This window comes from Heterocephalus glaber, unplaced genomic scaffold (assembly GCF_053883595.1).
Source record: "Heterocephalus glaber isolate CG9 unplaced genomic scaffold, H.glaber_assembly_v1.0 deba00001555, whole genome shotgun sequence".
Classification (NCBI taxonomy): Eukaryota; Metazoa; Chordata; class Mammalia; order Rodentia; family Bathyergidae; genus Heterocephalus; species Heterocephalus glaber.
Genome location: NW_028258346.1, coordinates 10703508 through 10731392, shown reverse-complemented (window position 1 = coordinate 10731392; position 27885 = coordinate 10703508). Strand labels below are relative to the sequence as shown.

Here is a 27885-nt window from a genome sequence, read left to right as displayed (position 1 = left end):
ATCTGACAGAAAATTATGGGTGAAGAATCATTAAACAAGTTTCCAAAATAAGAAAAAAATATAAAATTTACTTTGAAACTAAGCATTTGAAGATCTATAGTTAAATTTGAAGTTTAAATCTGAGTTTAAAACTTTCTAAAATCCCATAGAATTGTTGTAAATACCTGAAATACTTATAAATCCACAGATAAAAATGTGACAATGTAGATAACACAAAAGTATAGATGTCAGCAAAGTTTTAAAATAATGTGATTTAATGAATTATGAATGAATTAGCAAAACCTAGAAATCTGAAAATTTATGATGTGCAGAGGAAAGGGCCACATAAAACAAATTAATTTGTACTTCACAATGACCCCCAAAACAATGGGCATTTGGTAAATGTGAAAAGAGGTATAGCATAGTCTGAGAAACAAACTACCTATTTGTCTCCCAATCCACTAAACCCAGGAAATATCACTTTTCTATTCTGGCAGGGGAAAAGAGGCTTATGGGCTACCGAATTTGCACAAAACAGGCTCTGATCTGTTGTCCTAAGGTATAGAGTGGAAGGATTTGCTCTTCTTCAGAAAACCAAAAACTTGCGGGATAAGTGAGAGCTCATCTGAAAAATCTGACTTTCACACTTTCTTTGCTTTAGATATGAGAAGCCTGACAGTGAAGTTTATTTCCAGTGTCCTGCCCTGAACCCATACACACACACACACACACACACACACACACACACAAATCCAATGACACCAGTGAAATATTGGTGATACCAAGAAATACAACCTAATTAATAGATAGGTTCACACCAGTTTATCCTACTCCAGGCCCTCAAACAACAAATCATATCCTCACAAAGGGCCGTCCATTCATTTTCTAGGCTGCCGTAACAAATTACCACAAATGAAATGTCTTTAACAGAAATTTCCTGTCTTCCAGCTAACGAAGCATAAGTGTGAAGAGACAATGTCTCTTCTCCTAAGAGACGATGAAGATGTCTCTTATCCAGCAAAGCTGAAGAAGGCTCTTCCTTTCCTCTTCCTCACTTCCGGAGTGTCTGCAGTCTTTGCCTTCTTCAGCTTTTCACTACTCCAAGCTCTGTCATCGTCTGTACATACTTTTCCTCCCTTTGTGTGTCACTGGGTCTGAATCTCCTTCTTTGTTTTCTTATGAAGACAATGATCATGGTACTTACAGCCTACTCTAATCCTCAAACTTACTTCACTAATTTTATTAGCCAAAAACTGTTTCCAAACAAAGTTATGTTCTGAGATTAGGATGAATGTGGATTTAGAGGAGACATCATTCAACCTGTAGTGGATCCCTACATTTTACTGGTTTAAATGTGAATAGACGGAGGCATAAAGATATTTGTTTCTCTGCCTAATCTTTTTTTGTTGGCAGAGTAAAGCCAGGTGATTTACAGAGACAGATTTATATAAAGAAAGAGAAAGGATTTCTAAGAATACCAAACAAATCAGTCAAACAAGGAAAAACAGGTATATGCTGCAATAAAGTTTTCTTCTATAAAATTGTGTATCTCAAACATATTTTGCTTCAACTAATAATACAGATTATCAGCTTTACAAATCGTTCTAAAAATTTTTGCTGGTATTAACTGAAATTTATACTTATCAAGAATTGGTAACATTTTCATCTTTTATATGAGAAACACAACTGGGATATGTTGTCTTATATTCTTCAAATACAAACTTTCTTTATAATATCAGAGTGAAATGTATTCAAAACCTACTATTTCAACCACTTAAGTAAACTTTTCTTCAGTATTAATATGAAGATATATTCTTTACATCTACTGCACTGTAGACTTAAGAAATAGCTAATTTTTTCTACTATCATGATTGAAAATAGGCTTACCTTGTCATTTAATGTTTATTTTCATTAAAAAATTGTGTTTCATTGTTTTCCCCTGGAAAATATCAAACAAATAAAACAGTTAATATAAAAGGCATGCATTTTGAATGATTTACTTTTGAGGAGAATAAAAAAAAATCTATGGATTGATCTTCCCTGTATTGTATAGAAAGCTTAAATTAAAATGTACAATACAAATGATTGACATCTACTTATTCTAGTTCCTTTCCATATGATTTTGGTTGCATTTTATATTTTGAGGTATTTACTTGTTCCACTAGAAAAAGCATATGAAAATATAATGGTTAAGAAAATAGTTTTCATATAACTCTGACTCCTAACACATGCAATTTCTAAAGAACTATTTAATCTCATGCCTTGTTATTTTCATTTGAAGAGGGGTAACAATATCTACCTTATCAGATTATTGTGATAATTAAAAGAGATAATTTAAGAGCATCTAGCACTATGGCAGAAATATCCTTTCATATATTTATTCATGCATCTTCCTGAAACACTTGCTAAGCATATATTATGTATAATTGATTATGATGTAATTTGAAATTCATTGTTAAAAGAACAAATATAAATTATGGTCTAATAAACTTTAGGATCAGCAGATACCCAATAAATGGGAGTACATTTACTAAATTTGCAACCAGCTACAGTGATGAATTGTACTTTTAAAAGATACAGGTAGCAATAGGTAGCTATGAAATCATGAAATTAGATTTTATTGGCACTGAGAAAAGAGAAATAAGGCTGGGATTTAGCTCAGTGGTTCTGCTGCCTGCCTCGCAAATGCAAGGAGCCGAGTTCAATCCCCAGTACCAAAAAAAAAAAAAAAAAAAAACAGAAAAAAGAGTTAAGATATGTTTGTGCACGTACTAACTCTTCACAATAATTGTAACATTATGTGCTACAAACATATACTGATAAACAGGCAAATTTTTTTGCTAGCCTTACATGAATCTCAATACTTTTAACCACACATGTATACTTTGTAGGTCTCATCCAAATGTTACTCAAACTGCAGTGTCTTCTGTTTAATAGATATGCATTTTGAAATCTCAACTCAAACTATAAACTTATCACTTATTGAGATGAGTGATCACACAGCAAAAGTTGAAAATCCTGACCAGCATAACTTTAATATACTGTAACTAGACTGATATACCTTTTCTTCCCATTCATGCACCACTGCAACCCAACTATGAATCAACAGACAAGATTTCATATCTATTCACCTTTGTATTCAACAAAATCATGAGTACAGTGTTTTAGAATCCAAATAAGTGTTTCTGGAATTGAAATTTGTTCTGAAGTTTTGGTGTTTAGCCATTGCTATTTTTCTAATACGCTATTTTCTATTTCTAACAGAATAAAAAGTTAAACAAGATAATTGATCAGTTCCCTGTCCTGTCTACAATTGCAAAAAATATTTACCTTTATAATGGTCACCACTGTATACAGCTAGGATTTTTCTAAAAATGGCAATGTGTTATTTCATTTCATTTTTAGTGCCTTTTTGATACATTTATACTTTCAGCAAATAATTGTTTAATAAAAATAGCCTGTAGATTCTAAGGTTTCATTCTTATGATCCTTATTATAAACATTAAAGTAATTTTATGTATTAATTACGTCCTGCCTATTTTAATTATTGAATGATATTTATTTTCCTCTAAAACATTTGGAAGTGCACATATAATTAGAGGCATATATTTTTATGAGGTATGCTGGATAAATTATTAAGTAAAGATTTTCCACACACCTGTACAAACTCATTTGAAAGCAGAAAATGCAGAGTTATTTGCCTAGTGGAAAAGTGCCAAGGTGATAAAACAAAAAATATCTGCATTATATTTTATTTCCAGATGGTACTTTGTTACAAATATTGAGTTCAACTAAATTATTGTGTAAATGTGTGTTCTTTACAAATAGAGCTGCATAAATATACTAAAATTCAAGGGACTGAGTTTGCACTATTCAAATTACCCAAGTAACAGTCAAGTCAAATTAAATAGTGATTTAATATTTTTTTGGCTTTGTAGAAAGAGAGCTTCATTTAAAAGGAGGGTCTTGTCTAGTACAGCATAAACTCTAATTTTCAAATCAAAATGACCATACTGTTGAGCTGAGGATGGAGCTCAGTGGCACTGTGCCTGCCTGGCAAGTGCAAGGCCCTGAGTTTGATCTCTTGTACCACCCCCCAAAAGATTGAACTGTTTAACAACAGAAAATGTCTTTAAGAATATAAAGATATTTGTAGATTAATTGATATCAATCATTTCAAAAGGTTATTTAAAACACAATAGCCAAGAAAGTTTGGGAGATGAAAAAATGTTTCCAAAGGAAAAAAGAATAGCATTTCTTTTATTATTTTTCTTGGTTCCAATATCATTTTACCACCATTGCATAGTGTGTTAGCATTCTAACTGCTATCACAAAGCTCAGCCTATAGACATGTCTTTCTTGATCATGTAACAGCCCCTCTGGAAACTCCTAGCTGATGACTAACTTTCCATTTCACAGCTGATTTGAGACTCAGGCTCCTTCCATTTGGGACACTGCCTTCCCCTATGGTTTTAAAGACTACTGGATTTAATTGGAGGATGGGGGAATATATCATAGAACAAAATAGTTCTACATAGCTTTAAAGCACTTTACCACATAGTTCCAGGCAAAGTAGCTATTTATGAATTATATTATTGTGCCATAGAAAGGAAAACACAAATTTATGGTGGAAAATTAATAGTCATTTCTTCATGTACTTAGGGCTACTCTCATCAGTAGATTAAGTCATCATCACCTTGTCTATTCCTATTATTTCCACTCAAAATTGCATCAGGGTTTAAGTCATATGCTTTCCTGTAAGAAAAAGACCTTGTATGAAACCAATACCATGAAGATATTTTTGAGTGAATAGTCAGAAGGTAAAACATTTGCACAAATTATTTAAGATGAGAAACTTCTGATTAACCTTCCTTATAATGCTAAAATATCCATCTTCAGAAAGAACTTGTGCTAGTATCTGTAACATATGTTAGCATTCAGCTGGTATTTTTAGTTCTTAAATAAAATGTACTCACTTTCATTTCATTGATTTCCTTCTTTTAGAGACATTGAGTTCCCAAATTATAGCAGATCCTATAATGTGAGATGTGAGATACCACAGCACATTTGAATCCCAGTTTTGACTGTTAAGTTTTTTGGGCAAAAAAGTCCAGTATTTTCCCATTTCTTCAATTCTAAAATTTCAGTCATAATTGTAACATAAAAATAAATTCATATTAAAAAGTTTATAATGCTGATAGTCCCAGAGTAAGATCAAATACATTTAAGTTTCCCTATTTAACAATAACAGTGATGTAAGTCTTTATGATCAGCAAAATTTGATAGATTTTAAAGAAATCTTCTTCTTAAAAAAAAAGATGCTACTTAAAAGGTAACAAGGAAAATCTTTATTATAGGTTTCTTAGCTCTACTTCTGTCTTAGGTATCTATCTGTCCTCCACTGCCTTCTGTCATAGGGTATGCCTGTTATATTTTGGGTCTATAGTGGACCATCCAATAGTGTACATTACAGAAACTGGAGTAACCATTAACAGCCAAACTAGGGCACATTCAATGGTCAGCCAAGTGGGAAGCAGGTGGCCACCATAAGATAAGCATCGTAGCTTTGATTTCTGGGTCCCTGCAGTGTTGCTTTGGCTCTGAATGGCCACACATGTTTGGGCACAGCTGTGAGTCCATCTGAGCGAGTGACGTGAGTAGCAGCCCCTCAGCATTACCCACCCAGGATTCCTGAGGCTAAGTATGAAGTGGAAACACCACAGTTCCTTTCTGTGGTGTTTGGGGGAGTCAACAGTGCTATCTACAATCAAGACATTAGCAGACCTTCCTCACTCATCAATTAACTAGTTTGACGAGGATCCTAAAGTATTATAATTTTACTTGTCAAATTATGTCAAAATTTGGCTATAAAAAAGATAGCGAAAGTAGCTATATACCAACAATAAATATTTTAACAAGTACCACAATTGAACCTATGTCCCAGGGTAAGTATCAAACCTGTTTATTTGCAGACTCATATCAAATCCAAATAATGATGGTTTTTCATTCCCATTTAGCAATATTTACTTTATTTGCTAATCTGTTACTGAATTTTCCATTCTATCCCATTCATTATCATCTGTTTTTGCACTAATATTATACTATTGGTATGTCCATACAATTGTAAAATATTTTACCTCTGGTTCACTGTTCTTCTTCATTTTCATTTTGAAATTTGTGAAAATTTTTTCTATACCCAAAATTATGCAAAGAATTTTTTTTGTATTCCTATAAATTTCAGTTAGAATTTTCATTACTGTTTCTTTACAGATTATTATAAAGATATAACTGTTTTATTTAGTAATCTATTGTCCTATTCATGAACATGATATATATCTTATATTATACAATATTTCCTCTCTTATTATACATTCTATTCATAAAAGTCTGGGGCATATATTCTTACTTTATCTTTAATAATTTTGTAACCTTGATATTTTAAATTTATATTATATTTTCAGTGTATTATTTCATCAAGGGGAAAACTATAGACTAATGAAAACTTCATTACATTAGAATATGCATATGGAAATATATATAAATCATAAATGTAGTAATTATCACAAGATGAACAAAATGTGTACAAGCATTCAACTTCCCAGTGATTTTTTAATAAATACTCTTCTCCCTCTAGTAAAGCATAATTACTATCTAGATTTGTAACACCAAATATTTGTTTTACACAATATTGAACTGTGTAACTGGAATCAGATAGTCTTTTATGTCTGATTTCTTTTATTCAAAATAATGCTTGCAGTATTTTTTCATGTTTTCCCCATATCATAACTTATTTTCCTGAGTTTACTCTATTCCATTATATGCATCATTATTTGCTAAGTTGTCTTTATATGATGAACTTTGGAATTGTTTCTAGTATTTTGGCAATTATCAGTACTGCTGCTAGAGATGTTTTTGTACATATAGTATACGTTGGTGTATGTACGTGTGCATTTGGGTTGACAATACCTACGAATACAAATCCTGGATTGTAAATGTGCATGTGGATCGTCAGCAGTGTATGTGAATTTCTGTTGCTCCATATCATTATTGAAATTTGTGCTGTTTGGGAAGCTGTATGAAGCATCTTGTTGCTCTATCCCCATTTTGTGTGCCAACAGCAAAGCATATGAACTTCCCATCTACCATTATACTCTCAAAATCTGGCACTCTCTTTCCTGTATTTAGAAATGATTCTTTTAAGTGTTTAAGGTTGGTTTATGTCTTCCTCATTTTTGGTTAATATTGATGTTGAATTTATTTTTTAATGCCTTAACAGATAAATGAATGGGAAGTCATATCAGTGTGCATCGGGAGCTCTTGATCAAGCCTGATTTACAATAGGAATTCCATTTTCCTTTTCTTAAAATTCCTTTTTTTTTCTGAAAAAATACTTTTTCCTATTTATATCTCTACATTTTTTTCCTTCTTTGACATGTCTGGGTCAAAATAGGAGAGAAAAATTATAGAGTAATTTTAACAGAAAAAGAGCAATATAAAGAAATATTGAATATAATAGGGCACTAGAGTAACGGGCATTGACTAACTTGCTGTAAAGAACATAGGAATAGCAAATATATAAAAGAACAATAGATATATAATTTAATAACCACTATACCTATAGCAAAGACAGAGCTCCCAAGGAAAAGTTCTCCCTGGCCCCAGAAATGATATCCAGGCTTTGTGGGAAAAAACATAGCTTTGACTCTTCTAATAGCAGAGATTGCTGTGGTGTTGGGCAATCTTGCAGAAAATCCACTCTCTTGGCTAAAAGGAAATGATGTCCACAGGGAGGGGTCTCATGAGAGACACTCACTACAAAATTATTTAATGGCATTGCTGGCAGAAGATTCTGGTCTTGGGTGATTGCTGTCTACCTTGGACTATGGAATCCAGTCCCTAGGGAAACTGCACTGCAGGAGAAGCTGCTGCAGTACTTTCAGTGTGACAGGAAGTGGCCAAGGCAGCAAAACCATTTCCTGCTGCATCTTTCCAGCCACCTTGACAAAGAAAGCTTACCATTATAGGAAAAAAATAAGGTTGAAAGACTAAGATTTATTTTGACAGAGCAAAAAACAGAAGAATTTGGAACTGAAGAATGAAGTTCCCTCTGTGGTTCTTCTTCCTTTGTCCCAGCATATGCAGCACAAAGGCCTCCCTGTCTTCTGCTTCAGTTGTTAGCTATTATTTTTATCATTCTTCTTACTGTGCTTGAGAGATGACTAACTTTCATCCCATTGTATGATTGTTAACTTTCACAGCATCTGAAATATATAAAGGACTCAAATGATAAATTTTCACTTGGTGAGCAAATGCTGAAGAAGATACCACCCAAAAGCTAAATCTCAAAAGGAGGATTTCCCTAAGCCACTAGATACACGCTCCTGAGTGATCAACAAGACCTCAAAATGAATTTATGGTTGTCCAGACATTCCCCTTTTTACATTTCTAATTTCGCCGTTTACCCAATCATCTAAATTAGTAATTTAGAAGTTCTTTACTTCTTTTTCTAATCTCATTCTACATATTTACTTAATTCATCAAGTCAAAATGGCACTATTTCTCAACTACTGTTATTTTCTTGATTTGGGTCGCGGTCCTAGTTCTTCTGAAGTATGGTGATTTCTTTTACCACCAGTCTTTCTGCTTCATTTTCACAAGCCACTGATTCATCCTTCATATGATTGCCCCAGTTATCTAATAAAATGCAAATTCTATCATGTAACTCCTCACTTAAATCCTCCAGAGGTTTTCTCTTGCTTAAAGCAATGCTCTTTAACTTCTGCTTTTTAGATAAACACAGTGGCATTCAGGTGTTGGAGGGGGCTGAGTAACAGAGGGCGAGATGCTGAGAGCTACAGGTTCTTCTTAGAGATCAGCTTAAATTTATGTTTTACATAATTTTGTGAGTAAGAATTTCTCTGTAGTGTTCTGTAATAAGAAACTGTAACAAAAATTTAACCACACAATTCTGTAAACACTTAACTAGGGGATAAATTCTAAATCTTTGATGCAGTGTTTGCAATGCAAATTTTCACTATTTTTTATCATACTCTGCTAAGAAAGCAAAAATCAACTTCAGTCATATTAAATTTCTCAAATTTCTTTGACCTTGCCACACATTAAACATATAGATTATTTCAAGTAATGCCTTGAGTATTTTCTGTCTGTCAGTTACTCTTCTAAGCACTAATTAAATAATGGCATTTAAATATGAAAAATAAAGAAATTATTTATATATAAGAGGTAATTACATAAAAGTGCTATGGAAAGAAGTAAGAAATTAATACCAAATACTTGGAAAACGCCATTTTAATTATCAATATGTCATCAAGGAGAATCTAGCTGAGATGCTAACATTGGCACTAAGACCTCAAAGTTGTAAACTGAAGTAAGGAATTAGAATCTGGAGGTAACAGCTTTCTAAGAGAACAGAAAACACCAACTCCTTCAGGCAAGAGCTTGTCTAGGAGAGTGGAGGAATACTCAAAAAAAACAATGTGGCTTGAGTAGGAGCAAGCAAAAGGAGGAGGAAATGAGATTGTGGACAAGATGGGACCCAAACTCCACAGAAAGCAAATAGGTCATAGTAATGCTATTGGCCTTTATCTAGGATAACGTGCTATCTTAGTTTCCTGTTGCTGCCATAACAAAGTACCACAAACTAAGTGTATGAAGAGATTGGAAATGAGTTCTTACAGTTCTGAAATTCAGATGTCTTGGGACCTCAGCAGGGCCATAGTCCCTCTGAGGGCTGGAAGTCTGAATTCCCCTACTGGTCTTTCCTAGGTTCTAGTAGAGACCATTGATCATGGCATTGCTGGTGTGTACTTGTATTTCCCCAGGCTCTACCTCTTATGGCATTCTCCCTATATGTCCCTCTTTCTTTATACATGCACCAACCATGGTGGATTGAGGACTCCTCCTAACTAGTACAACTGCATCTTAACTAATTATATCTGCAATGGCCCCATTTCCTAATAAGGTAACTACTTGAGGACCTGGTGCTAAGATTTCAGCATAGTTTTTTTTAGGGAATCATTGTGTTTAAGCGACTTTTGATTTAGCAGTTACATGATGTGATTTAATTTTTGATTTTAATTGTTTTTGGTGTTGAGGACCAAACTCAGGACCTCAGGCTTGCTAGCCTAGTGCTCTACCTTTGAACTACATCCCCAACTTAAATTTTAAAAAATTCTTTTTGTCTTCTGTGTTTAAAGATGAAAACAAATCAAAGTTGGAAGCAGGAAGACAAATACGAGGTAGATGCAGATGACAGCTTGGACCAAAGAGAATAATAGAGATATTAGAGGTGATAAAAAGTGGTAGACTTTAGATACATTTCAAAGGCAGAGCTTATAGAATTCACTAATAGTTTCAATATATGCTTAAAAGGGAGCAGTGTAGGGAACTACATTTTGAACTGAGTAAATGGACACATGGGATTATTAACTAAGAAAGAAAATCCTAAAAGTTGATTTAAAGATGTTCTTTTGGACATAGTGATTCTTAGATACGCTTTAAGCAGTTTTCACAAACATTTCTGGTTTAGATGTATGGTTCATGTCCTTCCCAGTTTGGCATGTTTCCTGATATTTCATATTTTTACAAAATATTGATATTAGTAATATGTTTGCTTCATCTGGTTTCCATAATAAATTGCACAAAACTGGTTGGCTTAATCCAATAGAAGATTATTCTATCACAGCTCTGGCAACCAGAAGTCTTCCTTCTGGAAGTTCTGAGAAAATTCCTTTTAGGTTCTCTTCTAACTTCTGGTGGCTACTGGTGCTCCTGGACTTGTGGATACATCATTCCTATTTCAGCCTCCATCTTCTTCTCACCTTCTTCTCTGTGTATATTTTCTCCTTCTGTCTGCTTCTAAGGACACATTGAATTTAGAGCCCACCTCAAATCCAAGATGACATATTAAGATCTTTTATCTGCTGTGTCCGTTAAGCTTCACTGTCACCTTAAAAAGACTGAGATTCCCAAAAAGGGAATCATGGGGTGCTACACTCATCAGTGGATTAATCCACAGGTTTTCATAGCTAATTGTGCTCTTAGAAGGTGGGGCCAGGTTGGAGGCAGTGGGGCACTGGCCACATGCTCTTGGGCGTATTTCTCCCTGGGAGGCTCTTCCCCTGTGGCCTGCTTTCCAGCTGCCACAAACTGAGCAGCTTTGCTCCAGCACACCCTTCTTCCATGCCGTTCCCACCTTGGAGGCCTCTGACCATGGACTGATAGCTCCAAGATCAGGACAGAATAAACTTCTCCTCCTGTAAATCAACAGAAAGCTGACTAAGACATTTGCCAAGACAGTATATGTGTGTGTGTGTGTGTGTGTGTGTGTGTGTGTGTTAATGAGGACTGAACCCAATGTCTTCATTATGAGCCCACTTTTTATTTTTTAAATTATGTTATATTTTGAGACAGGGCTCTGCTAACCTGCTAAATTTCCCAGGCTGGGCTCCAACTTGTGGTTCTCCTGTCTCAGCCTCCCAGAGTGCTTGGATGACAGGCATATACCACCATAAATAGTGCAAGACCTTTTCAACAATAAATTTGCATTCCAGTGTTCTAGATAGCTAGATCTTTTTGGAGGTGTTGCAGGGAGGTAGCCATTCAACCTCCACACATGATTCCATTACAATAAACTACATGTAGAATTACCCCAGCGAGTGCTTGCAGCTTCTGTCATAGTTTTGGGAAATGGCATGGGCAAAGTTTTCACCTAATTCTTGGCTAAATCTGGGAGAAGGACGGAAGTCAACTTGTCACTCTTTTGTGACCTTTCCAGTCACAGATAACTGATATTTCTCCTTTCAAGGATTGTAGGCAGGAGACCTACTCATTAATTTTATGTGGATAATAGTAGCTAACTCCTTCTGATCTGGTGGAGGCAGGAAAACTTTCAACCTGGACATGTATGGCATGATTTTACCTGCAAGATACAGGACTCCAAGCCTACAACTCCCTGCCATGCTTGAAGAAAGTGCAGGCAAATATAAGACAGATAGATATATGTGAAATATGTACAGGAAATAGAAGTAGGGAATTTCTGCTCCCCAGGATAGAGAGACTAAACTGAATATTTTTGCTGTAATGATTTTATTATCTAAATTACGGTAAATCTTTTAAAATATTATGTTTGTGTTTGATAATGCAGTAAGCCCTTTGACAGCAAAGAGCTCAAAAAAGTTAAAGTGATTATTTTAATCACAAATTTACCGATGGATTAATGCCTTTGAAGAAAGTTGATAACAAGCACTTACAGAGTGTGTTAGTTTTCTCTTCTATTATATGGATGCCATGGATTAAATTGCATCCTCCTAAAATCACATGTTGAAACCCTAAATTCCCATGACTATGTGGCTGTATTTGGAAATAAGCCCTTTGGGGAGTTAATTAGTGCAGATCACAAGGGTGGGTCTTAAGGCAATAGATTAGTACCTGGATTAGATGGGCAATATTGACCCCCACTCTCATGAGATAAGCACAGAGAAGAGTCCCCTGTGAGGCACGTAGCTGCAAGCCAAGAAGAGGACCCCCACTGGAAGCTGACTGTGTTGGTTCTTGAATCTTGGATTTTGTGCACAGCATCCAGTTCAAATATTTATAGTTAATTGTAAAGATTTTGACCAGTGATAATGATTTAATACATGTAACTGCAGAAATTATGTTTAACTAATCACTTTCTGAAACTTGACTTCTCACTTAGATAAAATTACTGTACTAAAACTTTTTGACATTTTATATTTTGAATTTTCTTATGTACATATGAAAAATGAAGTTATAACTCCATTAATAGAAGTACTTCACAATTGTAGGAGTCAAGTCTTATATTAAAGATATTAAATGTTAAAAATAGAAAAATAGTTAATTCCAATAATGGCTTGATTTTTCTCCCCTTCAATTTATTCACTGGAAGTAAAACTTTTAGACATTTATAGTGATCCAGTGAAATATCTGACAAAATTACAATTACTATTTATTATAAATACAATAAAATGATTCATCATTTATAGTAAAAATGAAATAATGTGAAGAAAATACATTTTGTTGCAGAAAAATGAGGTAAAGTATTTACTACATAAAAACTTTAGAATTGGATGTGGTACACACATAATTTGTACCTCCATCCAATTTACCAATAAAAATACAAGCTAACCCCCTCCACCACACACCCAGAATGTATTACACAAGAATGACTGCACCCACTGCTCCCAGACCAGAGGAAGGGGCTTCTGGCCACCATTCCACCACTCCCAGCCCAGAGGAAGGGGCTTCTAGGCTGCCATTCCACCACTCCAGCCCAGAGGAAGGGGCCTCTGGGCCACCATTCCACTGCTCCCCGCCCAGAGGAAGGGGCTTCCGGGCTGAGGTTCCATAGCTACCAGCCCAGAGGAAGGGGCTTCTAGCCACCATTCCACCACTCCCAGCCCAGAGAAAGGGGCTTCTGGGATGCCATTTCACCACTCCCTGGCCAGAGGAAGGGTTTCTGGGCCGCCATTCCACTGCTCCCCACCCAGAGGAAGGGCTTCTGGGCCGAGGTTCCATAGCTACCAGCCCAGAGGAAGGGGCTGCCAGACCACAGTTCCACCGCTCCCAGCCCAGAGGAAGGGGATTCTGGGCCACCATTCCACTGCTCCCAGCCCAGAGGAGGTGAGCTGTGCTGGCACCAATACCACCCCCTCACCCGTCAAAATGAGAAGACACATAAACAAGTTTCAAAACCAAACTTTCAGATCACCTACAGCAACCTCCAAAGGAAATGAGATGAAATGCTCTGATACTCAACCACCTGGACTTCGTGAACTGGCAACAAAAGAGGATCTGGAAAAAATGAAATCAGAAATAATTTCTCAGATAATAGCAGAGATTGTGCTTGTAGTGCAAGATATGATTAATAAATCTAGAGAGAAGCTGAGGAGCATGATGCAATCCCAACATAGGAAACAAATGGAATCCATAAAACAGATGCAAACAGATTTCCAAGAGATCAAAAACTCCACTGAAAGTCTACACAGCAGAATGAGGCAATGTGAGGCCAGAATTTCAGATACAGAAGATAAGATTGGACTTAGTGACCAGAAAAAGAAAAATTGCTTCAAAATGGGACCATGAGAAATCAATCCAGCAGCTGCTAGACAATGCAAAGAAGAATAACATAAGACTGACTGGAGTCAACAAAGAAACAGGAGAGAGTGCAGAGGACATTAAAAAAAACTGTTTACAGAAGTAATGGCAAAAAACTTCCCAAGCAGGGGAAAAGAACTTGAAATTCAGATATTGAGGCATATACGACTCCAAATAGCCTTGATCAAAAAAATCTACACATAGGCATATGATTGTTAAGATTCCAGAAACACAACAGAAGAACAAAGTTCTACAAGTGGTTAGAGAAAAGAAACAAATCACATACAAAGGAAAGCCCATCAGAATCACAGCAGACTTTTCAAAGCAAACCCTCAAGGCAAGACAAGCTTGGAGTGACTTATTCCAAGCCCTAAAGGAAAACAGCCTCCAACCCAGATTGATGTACCCTGCAAAAGTATCTTTCAAAATTGATGGAGAAAGAAGATACTTTCATGACAGAAAGCATCTTAGGAAATTCATGAATACCAAATCAGCACTCCAAAAAATTTTAGACAATATCCTAGGAAAAGACAAGGAGGATCACAACCCGAGGAAGCACAGCAGAATGAATCCATCATATTTGACAAGAAATTAAATGAAAAGGGGGCCAAGCCCACAAAAAGAAAAAGTCATGACACTCATAACTTGAGATGTATCAGACATAACCATCAATGTTAATGGTCTCAATTCACCAATCAACAGAAATAGACTGGAAGAATGGGTCAAGAAGCAAAATCCAACAATATTCTGCATACAAGAAACACACTTAATTTAAAAAGAAACTTATAGGCTGAGAGTAAAAGGGGGGAAAACAATACTCCATGAAACAGGAACCTGAAAAAGCAGGACTAGCTATCCTCTTTGCAGATCAAGTAGAATTCAAACCAACACTGATTAAGAGAGACAAAGAAAGACACTACATCTTTGTAAAAGGAACAATCCAAGAGGAAGAAATGACAATCATAAACATCTATGCACCAAACACTAGTGTGCCCAACTGCATAAAACAAATACTAACAGATATGAAAAGCCATATATGCACTAATACAATAGAAGTGGGGGACCTCAATACCCCACTGTAACAAATAGATAGATCAACTAGATGAAAAATCAGTTATGAAATACTAGAACTCAATTGAACTCTTAAAAAAATGAACTTAACAGATGTTTACAGAGTGTTTCACCCCACAAAATCAGAATACACATTCTTTTCAGCTGCACATGGGCTGTTCTCCAAAAGAGACCACATACTCAATCATAGAACATGTTTACGTAAATGCAAAGGATTTGAAGTTATCCCCTGTATATTATCAGATGGTACTGCAATAAAATTGGAGATCAATAGCAAAAGAAACCCAAATATTTCATAAACACATGGAAATTGAATAACACACTTCTGAATAACCAATGGGTCACAGAGCAAATTAAAGAAGAGATCAGACAGTTCCTTCAATTAAATGACAATTATGACAATACAACATATTGGAATCTATGGGATGCAATGAAAGGAGTCTTAGGAGGGAAATTCATAGCAGTGAATACTCATATTAGGAAAACAGAGTAAGCCCAATTACACAACCTGATGCTGAACCTCAAGCTTCTAGAAAAAGAAGAATAGGACAAACCCAAAGCTCATAAAAGGGAGGAAATTATAAAGATCAGAGGAGAAATCAATGCAATGGAGACTAAGAGAACTATACAAAAAAATCAATGAAGCCAAGAGTTGGTTCTTTGAAAGAATAAACAAAATTCACAACTCTTAGCCAAGCTTATCAGAAAAAGGAAAGAAAAGGCTCAAATCCATGTAATTAGGAATGAAAAGGGTGAAATTACAATAGACCCAGCAGAAGTCCAGAGGATCATCAATACCTACGTCCAGGACCTATACTCCAATAAGATGGAAAACACAGGAGAAATGGACAGATTCCTAGATATTTATGAATCAACAAAGTTGAAGGAAGAAGACCTAAAAATTCTAAACAACCCAATATTAATCAAGGAAATTGAAAATGTAATTAAAAACTTACCAACTAAGAAAAGCCCAGGTCCTGATGGCTTCACTGCTCAATTCTAAAAGATATTTAGAGAGGAAATATTGCCACTACTGTTTAACTCTTCAATGAAATTGAAAGAAAAGCAATATTCCCAAATTCATTCCTGGAAGCAAGCATCACCTTGATCCCCAAAGCAGAGAAAGACCCAACTGAAAAAGAGAACTATAGGCCAATCTCACTAATGAACATAGATGCAAAAATCCTTAATAAGATACTGGCAAACAGAATGCAGAACATCATATACCCTGATCAAGTGGGATTCATCCCGGGGATGCAGGGATGGTTCAATACATGAAAATCAATCCATGTAATACACTATATCAGTTCAGTCAAGGACAAAAACCATATGATTATCTCCATAGATGCAGAAAAAGCATTTGACAATATCCAACATGCATTTATGATAAAAACCCTACAGAAAATTGGAATAGATGGTCTTTACCTCAAACTGATAGAAGGCATCTATGAAAAACCAACAGCCAATATCATACTAAATGGTCAAAAACTGAAATCCTTCACACTAAAATCAGGAACAAGACAAGGATGTCCACTATCACCACTCTTGTTCAATATAGTTCTGGAAACATTAGCCACGGCAATTAGAAAAGAGAAAGAAATAAAAGGAATAAAGATAGGTAATGAAGAAGTCAAATTGTCATTATTTGCAGATGACATGATACTCTATATAGAAAACCCCAAGAACTCCACCAAAAGTCTTCTAGACTTAATATCCAAATTCAGTCAAGTAGCTGGTTATAGTGTCAACACACAAAAATCAATGGATTTCCTCTACACCAATGACAGACTCACTGAGAGAGAAATAGGGCAAATAATTCCTTTCACAATAGCATCCAAAAAACTGAAATACCTAGTAATCACCCTAATGAACGAAATCAAAAACCTCTTCTCTGAAAACTATGCCATTCTGAAAAGAGAGATTGAAGGTGATATCAGAAAATGGAAAGATATCTCTTGCTCCTGGTTATAAAGGATCAATATAGTGAAAATAGCCATACTTCCAAAATTGCTATATACATTCAATGCAATCCCAATTGAAATCCCAGCAGCATACTTCACGGTCCTTGAGAAAATATCCAAAAATTCATTTGGAACAAGAAGAGACCCAGAATAGCAAAAGCAATTCTAGGTAGCAGAGACATGGCAGGGGGTATCACAATCCCCAACTTGAAACTACACTACAAAGCTACTGTGATAAAACAGCATAGTACTAGCAAAGAAACAGACTTGAGTACCAGTGGAACAGATTAGAAGATGCAGAAACAACTCCAGACACACTCAGCCATCTCATCTTCGATAAAGGAGCCAAATACCCTCATTGGAGGAAAGATACCCTCTTTAATAAATGGTGCTGGAAAAATTGGGTTTCAACTTGCCAAAGATTAAAACTAGACCTATATCTCTTACCATGCACTAAACTAAAATCAAAATGGAATAAAGATATAAATATTAAAATAGAAACTCTGAACCAGTTGGAACAGAGGTTAGGTAGAACTCTTGAAGACATCGGTGTAGGAAAATATTTTATGAACAAAGCCTCAGTTGCCCATGAACTAGCACAAACAATCAACAAGTGGGATCTCTTCTTATTAAAAGGCTTCAGCACAGCAAGAGAAACCACCTACCGTGTGAAGAGACAGCCCATGATGTGGGAAAATATCTTCACCTGCTATTCCTCAGACAAAGGTCTACTATCTCAAATCTATAAAGAACTTAAAAAGATCAGACGTCCCAAATTCAAAGACCCAATCTGAAAATTGGCATCTGAAATGAACAGACATTTCTCAGACAAAGAAGTAGAAATAGCAAATAAAAATATGAAAAAATGTTCAACATCACTGGTCATTCTAGAGATCCAAATGAAAACAATGCTGAGATTCCACCTCACTCCAGAGAGAATGGCTGCTATCATCAAATCAACCAATAACCAATGCTGTTGGGGCTGTGGGGAAAGAGGAACCCTGCTCCACTGCTGGTGGGAGTGTAAACTGGTGCAACCACTGTGGAAATCAGTATGGAGATACCTCAAAAATCAGGCCTGGAAGTCCCATTTGACCAAGCTATTTCCCTGCTGGGTATCTTCCCCAAATAATTAAAAGAGTCATACCACAGTGATATATGTGCACCCATGTTCATAGCACCACAATTGGTAATAACTAAAACTTGGAAGCAGCCCAAGTGTCCATCAACTGGGGACTGGATAAAGAAAATGTGGTTTTTTAATTAAATGGATTAGTATTCAGACATTAAAAAATAAGAAATTAGAGAATTTGTGGCTGAATGGATGCACACTGAGACGATACTCTTAAGTGAAATAAATAGGACACACAGGTGTAAATACTGAGTAATTTCCCTAGTGTGAGAAACTGAAAGTGTAAATAAGGATTGAAAGGTATAGGAAGAAAAGGGGCAAAGGGGAAAGGGGAATGGGAGGGGTGGGGGAAAGGAAAGAGGGTAATGGAATTAATATAAGAAAATGGAAAAATGGAAACAAAGTCTTTGTAAATAGGAAGGGATGGAGGGGTTGAAGGGAGGGCAGGGGAAGGGGAAAATATAAGAACCAAGAGAGATTATGTAAAGGTGCAAATTTCCAATGATGAATGTCATTATATTGTATACCTAAAATGTACCAATGATTAGAATGAATAATTGATAATGCAAAATAGGAAGAAAAGGTCCAAAGGAGTAAGGGAAGTGGGAGGGGTAGGGGAAAGGAAAGAAGGGAAAGGAAAAATTATGAGAAATGGAAAAAACGGAAACAAAGTCTTTGTAAATAGGGAAGGGTGGAGGGGTGAAGGGAGTGCAGGGAAAGGGAAAAAAATAAGAACCAAGATACATCATGTATAGGTGCAAGGTCCCAATGAGAAATGTAAATGTATTATTTATCTAAAACGTACCAATGAAAGAATTTTAAAAAATGACTGCAGGTGAATGTTTTAGTGTCAAAACTGGTGTTACAAGCAATCTGTTAAGTATAGCCATGCCTTTTCTCTTTTCTACCCATTTGAAAATATTTGAGCCTTTGAAGAATTATTTTTAAGCAAACATTATATACTTTAATTGTACTGAATATTTTCTTAAAAGGAGTCCTGTTACATTTTACATGTATATCATTATCTTATTTGTAGCACTACTTTTACTCTCTAAAGTCCCAGCTCATAGGATGACCTTTGTGAATGTGGTAATATGAGAAGCTCATGGTACATCTTGAGGAAGCAGGTGGGAAGGCTGCAGGGTGCAGAGAGAGGTCCACACTAGACATGTAACTTGGAAGGCAGTGGTACATAGATGGAAATTTAAGCCATAAAACAAGGCTTGTTCTTGACTCTGAAAGGATACATGTATCAAAGATCTTGTACGTGTAAAATCATAATCCTGCTTAAAGGATGTATTAAAAATTTCTCTTCCTTATAAATGCCCTAAAACTTGTTCCTTTGAGGAGGCTTGTGTATTGTAGCGTCCTGTTTTTCTATACATTTTTGCCTACCTTAGATGAATACAATTGCAAACACAAACACAAGTATTTGGCACAATACAATTATGTGACTCCTTTTTATTTTTAATACTCAATTGGAATTGCCATTAAGAGTAGCAGTTATTTACATTGTTTTTAGGATTGTATTCTCCAAGCTGTTTAGAATGGCTACTAATCATATTGTGTTTCATTCAAGAACAATGAATAATATGAAAGAGACTTATACCCCTGGTTCCAACCTTTTAATTGAAACAAAAGTAACAACTCCCCACGCCTGGTTGTTCTGCTAGATACTCAAAAGATCAAATGTAAAATGTTAGGCAGTTTCCAACCTTTTCTAATTAATTATTACTCAAATATTTCTTCTTCTATTTTTATGCCTGCTTTCGAATACTAGTTTTCAAAATACTTAGCTATAAATAACTAGAATCACTTCAGATTGTCTTTATTTTTTAATTCTAAATTATTCTAGACATCTAGGCTTACAGACTATACCTCTGTAATAGTTCTCATAGCCAACCTTGAACCCTGCCCTTGGTATATTCTGATCTCCATTTGTTTGACTGAATGATTAAAATAAAATTTTAAAACAATGTCTCGGTGTTGGCTGACAACTTCTCTACATAATGCTATCAAATATGTTTCCAAAGACGTTAACCCAATGACATTCAATGCTTCCCACTGATTGCTGGAGAAATTTGTATTCTTACAGTGACAATGGAGACTCACCCTACTTTTGTGATTCTGGTTTTTGCTTTTCTATTTTTTACAGTTGTTGACCTAACAAACTGGACCACTCACTTTCCAGCATATAATATGCATTTTCTCTCCTAAATCCCATTCCTGAAAGTTTTCTTTTTCGATTTGATTCTTCTTTCTCTCATTTATACTTTTTAAAATATATATAATTCAAAATCCATGTGATTTTGTCACCACTGTATATACTTGAACCAGGTAAACTATTTTTGTACTTCACTTTTTATTATTATAAAATCAATATGTACACTTTATAAACCTCAAATCATAATTCTACTTCCTTTAGATGATTTTCCTTTATTTATTTTGTACATTTTATTCATAAGTCCAAAGATGTTTTAATTCATATCAGTTTTTAAAGTCAAGATTAAAAAGGAATATTGAAGTATCTAAGAGGCTTACTTTCTAAAATACATGTGTTAATACAAATCTTCCTTGGTTGTCACTTGTTTATCAAGATGCAGTCTCTAGACAATAGCTTTCCAGTGTATGACCAGGCCACTGCAAATGCTACTTGAGATCCATGTAAATATTGCCCAGCCTACCTTTCTTAAGGCCTGTATTTATTTTCTTCCTGTACTTTACACCATATTTGATGAGAAACTCTTCTCTCAACTCCCTACAGTAATAAAACTTTTAACCAAATCAGAGATAAGAGATCAACTTTCCAACTCAGAGGATAAGGTTTAACTGCTTGTAATGCTGATTCCTTTCAGACCCAGGCCCACATTTCAGGAGGAGCAGGAAGTGTACCTCTCAGTCCAGCTATTGCTCTGTCTCTTGTGAGTATGGCCAATCTAGTAGGAAACTGTGCTCAGACACACCTACACTGCTCACCCTGGATTGCAAACGTCTTGCAGGGAGAAGAAAGGGAAGGGTTTGCCTTTCTTTAAGGCAAGGTATGCCTGTGACCTGTTCTCCATATTAAAATCTGCTATCTTAAAATAAACAAAAAATCAGAATTATCTGCTTCTTTTCAAAGAGATCTGAAATGTGGTCTTGCTTTACAGCTCTTAGAGTTGTACCTTAATGAACCCTCATTACGCCCATGTTTTCTAAAAAAAAAGTGTTTCATCTATAAATTATATTTTACGTAAAGTTGTAGCATTATAGTCCCTGTAAAGCTTGTGCAGTGATAAGACTCTTCCATTTGTTAAGATTTGTAGTTAATTTTGTTAACTTTTTCTCTCCTCCTCTAGATGGCAACTTGCATGAGTTCTGAAGGACACACCCACACTTACACATACAAACCCAAACACCCACACTTACACATATAAACCCGAACACACATGACCCACAAACAGATACGTACAGTTTTTGCAAAAAATTCATAATGAACAAATGTGATAGAGATTGAATCCATAACTCAAAAAATTTTTTTCACTAAAAATGCGATCTGTAGAAATACATTTTTACACTAAATAATAATACACTTGTAGAAAACCTAGGTTTTCATTGCATTTCAAATGCTTCCAAAACTCTGAGATCTTTGCTTCATTCCATAAATCTTTTAAAAGATAAAGCTATTTAAATATTTACACTTTGCTTCTCTGTTTTGTAAACTTCTTGCTATGGTCATAAAGTACTTAAAAGTGTCATAGCCAGAAATTCCAACTCCAAGAACCAAGTTATTCTCACCATTTAAACACTCTTCAAGAAGGAAAGTCTCCTATTCTCGGGGCTGAGAAGGGCAGGTCCATTACGAATTCTCACCTGGAGGTCTCTCTTCTTCGTGGTCTGAATGTGGACCCTGTTGGTTCCAGGTAGATGATGCCAGACAATAGTGCAAAAGCTACTTCTCTCTTCTTTTTTCTGTAAAAATGTTAAAGTTTTATGACAAGGCATGGCATTCTAAAATGAGGTGACACTCTAAAATACATAATTTACTGAGGAAGTGCATAATCAAACATTTCATGTCTTTGACCTCTTAGTCAGATCAAGGTTATAAACAAACAAAAAAGACAGCTTATGCGTGAAGAAAGAATTTAGGTAATAAGATTTCTTTAAAGGAGAATCAATTTGGTACTGTCAATGATGGCTACAGCAATATGTCCCTTTCCAAATGCCCTTGAGAACTGTGGCACTTTTGAGTTCAGAGTCAGCTCCTTTCCTTGAATTTGAGTAATACTGTGACTTACTTGAAACAAATAGAAAGTGGCAGAAGTAATGCTATATGTTTTCTAACAGTTTGCCGTTAAAAGTAATGAAATTACTTTGGTATCTGGGAAATTCATTTTGGAGTTTACCCCACCACATATAAAATTCAGCTACATGCAGCCACCAGAAAAAGTCAAATTCTGTGTCTGCCCAAAACCCTCACTGTGGTCCCAGTTAATAGCTGATATCCACCGATAGGAAGATGCCTAGAAACCCTTCCAGATGACTGCATATCCCAGTGACCAAGTCACCTTCTAACTTCGAATGTTCCAAAAAGAGGCCCCTGCTACGCTGAAATAGAGAAAAACCATCCTGGTTTTTCAAACCATTTCCTAGGGAACAGAGGTACAGTAAGTGGAGGAAGGGTCTGACATATGGCCTTTTTACGTCCTTCAAAGATTGCCAAGCAGGGGGAAGGGACTCTGTGGCTACCTCTGAGGGTGGAGCTGAGATAAAAGTGTTAGCTGAAAAACTATCAGGCATATCAAGGGATCTTTGGTCAGAAGAGCGCAGCAAGAGACTTCTGAAAAGCCTTGGAAATTGTCCAGGATAGAAGGTCTTTTAAATATCTGCAAGGCCCAGAGAATGAGAAGCCCAATTACAACAGTACGTACAAGCCAAGACTTTTTCTTCCCTCTCTTCCCTTGTTTCTCTTCCAAAATTATCATTAGGGAGGAGATCAAAGAAAAAAGTTAAAATAACAAAGAAAACACAGACCTTTATAGAAAAAGGAGACATGATCTTGCAGGAATGCACATTTAACCTACAGTAACAGGAAGGAAGACAGACTGGTGTCAGGCACAGATGAGCATGTACAAGTCCTAGTTGAAATTTTTCCTTTTTTAAAAATGAAATATTTAGTAGGATCACCTTCAAAAGTGAGTGTGGAGGAGAATATACAGTACAGGTTTGAGGAGAAAGTAGAACTTGTAAAATAGTCACCAGGAAGAAGGATTGAACCAGTTTAACACTGATTGGAAACTGGCATTCGTAGTTAATTTGAGGTCTGTGCTCAACAATTTGAAGTGATTATGATATCTTGCAGTTGGTTCTTACTTTCCATCCATGTTTGGCTGTTGATGGATGTGTTGATTAGGGAGACCTTGGTACCTGCAAAGGGGAGTGATTTTAAGCAGGATAGTGAGAAAAGTGAGATTAGGCATGGTAAAGTGATGGGGACTGCCAGTAGGACGAAGACTGGATATTCTACTAAAGTAGGAGACCAGGTGGAGTGGCAACAGAAGATAAAATGGGTTGGAAATGCAGCAGATAGTGATTCTCTCAATTTCACAATTCAGTGGGTTATCTGAGGCTTAAAATACCTCGATCCATTATCAAATAATTAGGGTATCAAAGAAATCAGAAGTTAGCAGGGCTATATCATCCAGCTCATTTCTATATCCTGTGTGTCATGTAATTGAATTATGCCAATTACCGAAGTATTTAGAGGAAAATTCTTCAACACCTAAAATGCTTTTGCAAATTACATTACAGTTAAGACAGAATTTTACTGTCTGTATATCACGTTTGCTTTTGATGAAAAAGTTTAGTCTAATCAATTGGTATTAAATAAAATGTCTAGATGAGCAAATTTAATGTTTATTTTGGATGTTTGTATTGAGAGGAGTATCATATTAATCCATATTTGACTTCTATAATAGACTATTGCAGTCTGAGTAAATAATAAACAATGGAAGTTCACTGACTCATAATCCTGGAGGCTCAGAAGTCCAAAAATCACGACTCTGGCATTAGCAAAGGCCTTCTTGCATTGTTAAAACATGATGCATCACATATAAAAGCAGACCACATGTAAGGTAAGTAGAGGGAGGGAGTAAGGGAAAGCTCGGGCAAGTAAAACTCACTTCTATGGCAAGTCCACTTCCATAAAGACCAACCTCTCAAGATGATAACCACACAGGAGGCCAGCACCTCCCACACCTCACAGTGCAAGAAAAATGTCACCATGAGGTTTGTTTTTTGGGGGGGCATTCAAACCATAGCAACTGGTAATGATACTCTTTTAGAATTTCCAACAAATTCATTTTGTTATTTAATTGAAGTGAATATACATTCTTTCCCCCCTAAACACATATATCCTGACACATGAACATTCAAGAAAGATAAAATCAAATCGGAACAAATGTGCAAAATTACATTGCCCTGCTCAAAAATGAATTGCAATCTAAGCCTAAACAATATATGATACTTAGTATTCTGCATATTCTTAATTTTCCAGTTTTTCTTTTTAAATGACTTAATTTATTCACCAAAGCCTGTAATTTGCCGATTATTTATAGTTACAGAGGCCATTAAGCCTTGCTGCATAAGTGGCAAATAACAACACCATGAAAATAATCCTTTAATATTACTTTATGAATATGTATGGCATTATTGTGAGTAATACTAATGTCTCAGAACTTCTTTATAAACAGGATAAGTACGAATGGAACAAGCAGCCAGTACTCCAATCACATTGGCTCTGTACATAATATCTGTGCAAAAAATTTACATTAAAATCCTAAAAGAAAATTTGAAATTTTCTGCCAGTGCCTTAGTATAAAACTTACTTTACAAAATAAATTTTCTTGGTTATTAGATAATAGACAAGAATGGGGGGAAAGCACACCATGGTCTAGATGAGTGACATCAATAGCATATTCATCCTCTTTTTCTACAGTGTTTAATAATGATATCGAGTAATAAAAAACATTAACAAGTTCAAGTTCACCAACTGCTCAATTTAATAATAAAGTGTGGTTGCAGTTAAATAAACATTTCACTTTTAGAAATGTTTTTGCCATTAGCTTTGAAGTCCTCTATACTGAGAGTTTCAAAAGTGTTTTTATTCAAAGGTATCCCACCTTAAAAGAGCTAGATGCATCATGAAAGCTGAATTGTAATTTTCCTTTATATTTTTCAAGAATGGTTTATAATTATAATTATTTGATTCTGGTTGTGAATGTCCTCCAAGCAAGTGTGGCAGAATTATTTTAAGTCATCCTCAAAGCATGGTTCATGAATATAAGTTGTTCAAGTTCAGTAGACAGAAACAATTTAACAGGAGATAATTCCCCATCATTACTATCTAATTTTGGTGATTTTGCATTTATTTTAGTAGGAACAGAGAATGCAACCTTATTAACAGTTAAAAAATGAATATCCTCCATGAAAGAATCCTACACTCCACTTTAGTTAAATGCTGTAGCCCTTTTATCCAAGCACAGTATGCTCCAAGATCCCAGCTTATTCCTGAAACTATGTACAGTGCTGAATCTTATATTTTAATACTTTTTCCTTCTTAAGTAATCGTCAGTCATTCACTGTGGCCATAACTTTATCAGCATGAAATGCAACTCCAAAACTAGCAAAAAAATCTTTTTTTCTTGTTAACAACTTCATAGATAGGTTTGTAGTTTCCATAAATCTTAGCAACTCAGCATACTCCTTTTTTCCCCTCATTAAGTCAAGAACTTTCACTTCAAGGAAGCACTGTATGGCTTTTTTATGGCACATCCAAAATTAATTTTGACATCATTGCTCTTATGTTGCTTTGGGGTCATTATTAATCAAATAACACTATTTAAACACAAACATTGCAATATTGCAAGAGTAGATTTTCAAACTAAGAGGACTACTCACTAACCCACTCGTGAAGAGCCTAGATACTCTGGATAAAGAAACGACGTGTCCTGGATAGGACAAAGTGGAATGGCCTGGGCTCTTACCTAACTTTTGGAATGGCACGCAAAGCACAGCTTGTGAATTGTTCTTTTTAGAATTTCCATTAATAGTTTCAGACAGTGGTTTCCTGTGGGTGTCTGAAATTGCTGCGAGTGAAGCAGCAGATACGAGGAGGGGCTGTGCACCATAAAGAATTGTTGCAATAACAGGAGCAAAGAGGTAGAACTGAAAGTATGACTTTGTAAAGTAAGCTTCTTTACAAAGCAATTACTGTCTTTTTTTTAGAAATAAAAGAATACTTGATTTTGTTTTGTAAAATATGTACTTAAAATTTTTTTCATAAGACAATTCCCTAATTTAATATTTGTTTCAAATAAAAAAAATCGCTAAAATGTTGAACTCAGTGGAAGAACTGTGGGAGCCCAGAGGGGAACTGAGGCCCTAATTGGCCTCCTCTGTGAGCACAAAGGAGCAAGCCTGCACTCATGGTGATGGCATATTGCAGGGTCTAGGGAAAAGTTAAGACGTTGGGATTAAGGTGTTTACCAGAATATGTACTGATGGATATTGGAAAGCAGTTGAATCTTGTGTTATTCTGATTGCTTGTACCCCTGTTTTGGTGAATAAAGGGAAGATGAGCCAGATGCTTGGGGGTCCCCTGCCTACCAGAAGTGAGAGTCCCCTTGCTGTCCACATGTTAATCTGGCTCCCTGTGTCTCCGTCCTTCATCCTCCTTTGCCCTGGGTCAGGGAGAACAAAGTAGGGGGCCTAGGTCTCAGCCTGCCAGGTGGGTTGGCTACAGAAGGACAAAAAAGCCCCACAGAACTGATAAAAGGTACATTTGAGTAAGTGCTAGATGTAGTGTAGAGAAAATTGCTAAGTCAGGCCGATCTCATTTTATAAATGGATTCCGGGGTTTAAATACTTCATAAAATTGAAAAGTTGCTTAGTCTTTATGGGACTCAAACATCTTGAATGTAGAGAATATAAAGTCTGACTCAATGGGTTATTTTGTGTGTTAGAAGGAAATCACTAAGAGGTTATGGCAGAGTGCTAACATATAAAGACAATGGATACTAGCTAGTGATTTTCATTACAGTGCTTCTGATTGCATTTTAGAGACAGCTGCCTATTTACCTACCTTGATTCACACCCAAGATTTGGGTGGATACTGGGAAGTGGCCAAATATGCTGTCCCTTTGATAGGAAAGATGGTGGTGATTAATCTAGCTGAATGTGAGTCTATTTGGGGAAAACGGTATCTTAATAATTAATTTTATGCTACAAAGGTTAAAGAGGTGTCTTAGTGCAGACAATTTTGGAAACATTAGGGAAATTAACATGTATGCAAGGCACAAAAATTGTTCAAATGACAGCAGAGGCAATTGCCTCTCTTTTTTCTACATTAATGTTTTTTAATATTATGGTTCAATTATTGTACCATTTTATATTCTCCTTCACCCAAAATGAAAAAAGTGCATGTTGCTATTCTTTATTTTGGGTGACTGAAACAAGTGTTAGAAAGATAAGTCATTTGACAAAGTCATTACTTTGGTAATTGGTGCACAGGACTTTATCCCAGACTGTTTGAGTTTGAAAACTATGTTGTTAGCAACTGAGCGATAC

The 27885-nt window shown here is 35.7% G+C and overlaps 1 long non-coding RNA gene across 19 annotated transcripts in view; it reads right to left on the bottom strand.

Moving 5' to 3' along the window:
• LOC147824090 (uncharacterized) overlaps positions 1-27885 on the bottom strand; it is a 160721-nt gene that overhangs the window by 90536 nt on the left and 42300 nt on the right. For 8 of the 19 annotated variants that reach the window (XR_015442881.1, XR_015442878.1, XR_015442875.1 and 5 more), the window contains 3 exons: positions 22057-22230; positions 7996-8240; positions 1867-1918 (listed from right to left, as the gene is read on the bottom strand). This is a non-coding gene — a long non-coding RNA (uncharacterized LOC147824090). The remainder of the gene's footprint in view (positions 1-1866; positions 1919-7995; positions 8241-22056; positions 22231-27885) is intronic. The other 11 variants (XR_015442884.1, XR_015442871.1, XR_015442870.1 and 8 more) reach the window with 3 other exon arrangements.